Below are 6,957 nucleotides of genomic sequence, written 5' to 3'. Positions count from 1 at the left end.
TCTCTTCCAACTTGCTCATTCTAACTTCCTGGGTGTCTGATAGATGCTTCAATATCTCCCTCTACCCACAGTGAAAAACACAGCCATAGCTTCTTCAAAATTTGGTCTGAATTAATCCTAGAGCCTCAAGAGTTCAGCCTTGGAATTAACATTAAAAGTAAGCAGTCCGGGCTTCCCTGGTGGCGCAGTGGTTGAGAGTCCACCTGCCGATGCAGGGGACACGGGTTCGTGCCCCGGTCCGGGAAGATCCCACATGCCGCGGAGCGGCTGGGCCCGTGAGCCATGGCCGCTGGGCCTGTGCATCCGGAGCCTGTGCTCCGCAACAGGAGAGGCCACAACAGTGAGAGGCCCATGTACCGAAAAAAAAAAAAAAAAAAAAAGTAAGCAGTCCAATTTCTATGATTTACTAGAAACTTCTTCACATCATCCAATTTAGAAAACTAAATTCAAGAGCAATCTCTTTCCATCTTTGCACAACTTGGATTCTTATAAAATTCTACCTTTTATGAAGCTGAGATAGATTGTGTTTTAATCCCCATTGGCATACCATCTTAGGCTCATAGAGAATATCTTAAATCTCACATGTATATGCCAGCACTGTAAAAGTTTTCCAGTGTCTGTTAGGTTCTCTGAATCTTTTCTGTCAATCTAGGCATTTCTATTTCCTATAGTCATGTTTCATATGACAGGATTACTATTAAGATTCATCTTCCCACTGCTAGATCTCTACTCAATGTGAAACAGTTTGCCTATGTTCTTAAAGTAAAACACTCAGATTTATACACTACTGCATCTGGTATGCTTAATATAAACGAGCATTTTCCAAAGCATAGTCTGTAGATGCTTGGGAACCCCAAGACCCTTTCAGGGGACCACTAAGGTTAACACTATTTTTATAATAATAAGACTAAGAAATTATTTTCATCTTTCAATATGTTGACATTTACACTGATGGTGCAAAAATAATGGTGAATAAAGCTGCTTATACCGTAGCATGAAACAAGGCAGTGCATCAAACTGTACTATCAGTCTTTGTATATTTTACCCCATACATTTACAGGAAATAAAAAGCAAATTTCATTTAAGAAATTTCTTGATAAAGCAGTAAAAAATTATTAATTTCATTAAATGTGAATTCTTGAGTGTATGCTTTTTTTTTTTTACATCTTTATTGGAGTATAATTGCTTTACAATGGTGTGTTAGTTTCTGCTTTATAACAAAGTGAATCAGTTATACATATACATATGTTCCCATATCTCTTCCCTCTTGAGTCTCCCTCCCTCCCACCCTCCCTATCCCACCCCTCTAGGTGGTCACAAAGCACCGAGCTGATCTCCCTGTGTGTATGCTTTTTAATGCTCTGTGTGAAGAAACACCAAACTATCATGTTTTCTGGAGGAAAGTCTTTCATGTGATTGAGTTGTGAGCTGAGCCAGCCACTTTTATCCTGGAATACAAGAGCAACTCATAGACAAACTACTATTATATTCAGACTTAGATATTTTCGAAGACATTTTATTTTTTTGAAAAATAAGTGAAGTGAACTTGTCATTACAATGAAAACTACAGTTACTGACATTATTTGATGCTAGTGAAGATATTTGAGCTTTCAAGAGAAAATTAGAATTTCAGTAAACTTTATTTGCCACCATGACCATGACAGTTTCCCAATATTGGAAGACTTTTTTGGATGAGATTGGTGGTGATTCAATGATTGTGATTTTTAAAAATATGGAATAATGAAATATACCAACAATTGGAAAATCTACATAACTTAGTGAACCGATATTTTATAAATGATTGATACATGATGTCACAAATTCATTAATGGTTGTAAAAGATGCAATTAAAGTGTAAGATAAACCAGCAGATTTTAATGTGACAGAGTACACAAAGTTTATTCCTATTGTTTTAGATTCTACATTGCAATTTACCTTTAAAAAATGACTGTCAAGTTTTGACATAGCATCAAAGAACAATAACTAAAAAGGCTATTAAAATAATTCTCCATTTCTTAATTACATATCTGTTTGAAGCCTAATTACATATGTTTGAAGATTTTTTTAATATATGTCAATCAAAATGATTGAATGATGAGGCAGATATGAGAATCCTCCTATCATTAAGCCAGATAGTAGAGATTTGAAAACATGGAAAACAATGCCACATTTCAAAAAAATATTTTATTAAGTTGACAAGTCATTGTGTGTATTATTTTTAATGAATTAATAAATATTTTTAAATTGAGACACAGATGTAGAGAACAAATGTATGGACACCAATGGGGGAAAGCAGCGGGGTGGTGGGGGTGGTGGGATGAGTTGGGCGATTGGGATTGACATACATACACTGATGTGTATAAAATGGATGACTAATAAGAACTTGCTGTATAAAAAAATAAATTAAAAAAAGGAAGGAAAAAGATATTTTTAAACTTTTCTAGTCAGTTTTTAAAAAAATTTATTTGATTCAAGTATAGTTGATTTACAATGTTGTGTCAGCTTTTATTTCTAACATGCTAAATATTGATGCCTATAACACATATACACAAGTTTTTTGAAGCCCTCAATAAGTTTTAAGAGTGTACAGAGGTACTTTACACCAAAATGTTTGAGAACCACTTATACAGAGAATTATGAAGGTACTAAGTCCTTGTCCTGGGGAAATTCCCTGGTGGTCCAGTGATTAAGACTCTGTGCTTTCAGTGCCAGAGGTGCGAGGTCAATCCTTGGTTGGAGAACTGAAATCCTGCAAGCCACGCCACATGGCCAAAATAAAAAGAAGAAAAAAATAAATCCTTAAATCCTTGTTCTGGAAACCTTGTCTCTCAGACGCATAAACACTTGCTCTGTGTTGTGAGAGGGACGAGATCAGTAACAGGTCACATCAACTCCAGTAAATCTCCTACTTCTGCAGTTCCTTGCTACATTGTCTTGTACAGTTGAAAATGTAATAGATACAGGTTGGATACGGTAGGTCTTAGAATGTCAGAACCTGAAACACCTGTCATCTTCTGATCCAAGCAGCTCATGTTCAAAATAGTTAAATTGTAAATTAATTATCGAATGTTATTCAATTGGTCGGTGCCATAACTTGTTTGTGAACTGGATCTCACGTCTCTTAATATGTTGCTTATGAGTCAGTACTAGACAGCTGATAGCCATAAGTCAGGCCGGGACTTAGAAAGGAATTGCAGTTAAATGTGAAGGTTTGTGGTGTATCTGTGGGCACATAGAAGAATTTAACCTATGAGAGTCAGTCAGGGGGCAGAAGAAAGCTGAAGTAGGTCCAATAAGTGAGCATAGGGTAAAACTTTAGTTAACGCTTATCAAGAATAATATAAAGAATAGAAAGCCAGGAGAAGGGTACTATTATTTTTTTTGAATACCCGCAGTGGTTATATTAGGAACCATTGGGTTACATTAGGAAGCTCTACTTAAAGGAGAGGCACCGCATTAATCTCTTAATATAATTTAACACATTCTATCATCGTAACAACTCTGTAAAGCAGGTATTCTCCATTTATCAACTAGGAAATAGAGGTCTAGAGAGGTGAAATATGAATTCAGGATTACACACATGGATCATTCAATCTTGCATCAAAAGTGGGATTTGAAGTTAAGGTCTTTCTTATTCTGGATCCCCTCCCTAAGAAAATCTGGTAGATACAATATTCTGCCTTCAGGGAACTTTCACCTCTGGCTTTAAATTGTGCTATCCCTTCCCTCTTCTTTTGGGGGTGGGGAAGCAGTGGTGGCGGGAGGGGGAAGAGACTGATAGAAATACATGAATGTGTAATTAGCTTTTATATTCATCTATAGTTAGGGGACATTTTACTTTTGCTTTATGAATCATGAAGTACAAGTAGAAGGGGATAAACAACAAGTGTGTTTTTAAGAAAAGAAACCTAATTTTACTGAACGTTCTCATTGCTTGGACTCTTAGCACAGAAACAGTTAAATGCTACCAAGAAATAATGAACAATCTTGCATTACATATAATATTCATGGAAATTTAGAGCTGAGGTTGTGTCCCTTTGTGGGGACCCACAGCTAGACACTTGACATCCCACAATATCCGCCCTACTCCTAAGTCAGTTTAATTCACATTACATGTAAGAGTACATACGTTAGATAATATATTTTAAATTATAACTTAGCATGTAAAAACCACCATACAACTAAAAATCACAAAGCTGGAGTCTGATTCAGTGAGATGAACTTGGGCTCTGAAATTTAAACCAGTTTCTCAAGAATTGACCACCTAAGGCAGGGTTCAAACAAAGCCTGAAGGCTTCAAGGTTTGCAGGAGAAAATTAGTAAGTGAGTTTCCCCACAGAGGTGTGAAGTCATCAGGCCAAGGTAATACTTCTCAGAGGTGTAACTGCTGTGTGTGGGGGTAAGGGGGAGGTGATGGGGTAGAGGTAGGGTGGAGGTAGGGTGGAGGTGAGGGGGTGGGGTGGAGGTAGGGTGGAGGGGATGGGGTGGAGGTAGGGTGGAGATGAGGGGGTGGAGGTAGGGTGGAGGTGAGGGGGTGGAGGTAGGGTGGAGATGAGGGGGTGGAGGTAGGGTGGAGTTGAGGGGGTGGAGGCGGGGTGGAGGTGAGGGGGTGGGGTAAAGGTAGGGTGGAGGGGATGGGGTGGAGGTAGGGTGGAGGTGAGGGGGTGGAGGCAGGATGGAGGTGAGGGGGTGGAGGTAGGGTGGAGGTGAGGGGGTGGAGGCGGGGTGGAGGTGAGGGGGTGGAGGTAGGGTGGAGGTGAGGGGGTGGGGTGGAGGTAGGGTGGAGGGGATGGGGTGGAGGTGAGGGGGTGGAGGTAGGGTGGAGGGGATGGGGTGGAGGTGAGGGGGTGGAGGTAGGGTGGAGGGGATGGGGTGGAGGTAGGGTGGAGATGAGGGGGTGGAGGTAGGGTGGAGGTGAGGGGATGGGGTGGAGGTAGGGTGGAGGGGATGGGGTGGAGGTGAGGGGGTGGAGGTAGGGTGGAGGTGATGGGATGGGGTGGAGGTAGGGTGGAGATGAGGGGGTGGAGGTAGGGTGGAGGTGATGGGGTGGAGGTGAGGGGGTGGAGGTGAGGGGGTGAAGGTGGGGTGGAGGTGAGGGGGTGGAGGTAGGGTGGAGGTGAGGGGGTGGAGGTAGGGTGGAGGTAGGGTGGGGTGGAGGTAGGGTGGAGTTAGGGTGGGGTGGTGGTAGGGTGGAGGTGAGGGGGTGGAGGTAGGGTGGAGGTGAGGGGGTGGAGGTGGGGTGGAGGTGAGGGGGGTGGAGGTAGGGTGGAGGTGAGGGGGTGGAGGTGGGGTGGAGGTGAGGGGGTGGAGGTGGGGTGAAGGTGAGGGGGTGGAGGTGAGGGGGAGGAGGTAGGGTGGAGGGGATGGGGTGGAGGTGAGGGGGTGGAGGCGGGGTGGATGTGAGGGGGTGGAGGTAGGGTGGAGGTGAGGGGGTGGAGGTGGGGTGAAGGTGGGGGCGGCGGAAACCATAGTACTTTGCAGGTTGGTCCCTGGGGACGGGCTGACACCTGGTGTTGTAGTAAAATTCTTGACCTCTAATCACAGCCCCCTACACCACATCCTGCCAGACGTGTTGAAAAGCATCGCTCCCAGTTTACTGACTTTTCTGTTTTGACTTGTTCATTATTGTAGAAGATACATGATAAGGAGCAAGAACTCAGTTTTCAAGGCCTAGTCGAGCTCAAAGGAAGTCCACACCTCAGAGGAGCCTTGGAGGAAAAGAAAAAAGAAAAAGAAAAGAAAAGAAATCTCTTTTATCCTATAGTAACTTCCGGGAAATCTCCAAAAACCGAAATAGTTAATATGTAAGCTCCCTTTCATTTTTTCCTAAACAGTGCCACCTACTGTCCATTTGAAGTCATCAGGAGGCTTGCTGGCGAGGACCAAAGAGAAAGAAAGCGGAAAAAAGGAACAGAGAAAATTAACTCCCAGCCTTGGGTCATTGGAAGAAAGATGAGGAAAGACCATCACGAAGCAAAAATAAGTATTTTGACTCGTTATCTTTTTAAAAGACTCGTAAGAAGCAAAAGTCACTTAAGACATTCCCTTAAAATAGCTTTTTTTTAAGGGCGCTATTTTGGAGTCCTCTAAAGGACGGTTTTTATTTTGTTTTATTTTATTTATAATGCTCGCTGTTGGCGTATTTTAATGTTAGGGGACCGGGTTAAGAAAAAATACAATTATTTTTCTACTTTTTCGCCCACCCAAGGCGAAACTTCCATGTAAAAGGGACTTTGGACACTTGACATCAGCTCAGAAACTTTTGAGTTGGCGGGAAGAAAGGGTTAACAAGTGATAGAGCAGTCACTGATCTTTTAGAGTTTCAGCCGGCTTTCGGAGGCTCCAGGTGTACACACACACACACATACACGCACACACACCTCCCAGCTCTCTCTCCCCAGGGCAGTTACTTAGCCTAAGGGCACCATTTGGTCTTAAAGCAAATTACTTAAACAGAACTGGCAGGGCATCGCGAAGTGGGAATCCTTGTAGCTCAGAGGAATCAGTCTACACAGCGTGGCCTCCCGGCTCCACTGCTGGAGGAAAGGAGGGAATCAGGTGGTGGCCAGCATGTGTGCACAACATTTCTCTGCACACGTTTGCAATCAAGTTAATTGAATTCATTGGCGTTTAGAACCGGTCGCTAGCTCAGAGAGAGCTTTGAATGGCCAATTTCTCTCTCCCTCTCCCCCTCCCCGCCTCCCGCCCGCCCGCGCTCCCAGTTCCCTCCCCTCCGGGTTCCCCAGTCCGCACCTCCCTTCTCCACTCCCCTCACCCCCCACTCCCTCCTCCGCCCTATTAAAACACCCACCAGCTCACTTGTTAAGACCCCCTTAAGTTGGAGGAGGCAGAAAGGCAACAACCGCGAGGAAGGAGAAGTCAAGACGTCTGGAAAGAATTACCCAGTCCTGGCTTCCAGCAGCCCATTGAACCAGGGACTTGAACCAGCCCCAGCCA

The sequence above is a fragment of the Mesoplodon densirostris genome, chromosome 13, assembly GCF_025265405.1.
Source record: "Mesoplodon densirostris isolate mMesDen1 chromosome 13, mMesDen1 primary haplotype, whole genome shotgun sequence".
Taxonomy (NCBI): Eukaryota; Metazoa; Chordata; class Mammalia; order Artiodactyla; family Ziphiidae; genus Mesoplodon; species Mesoplodon densirostris.
The sequence above is the reverse complement of the archived record's forward strand: the minus strand, read 5'-3'. Positions refer to the sequence as shown.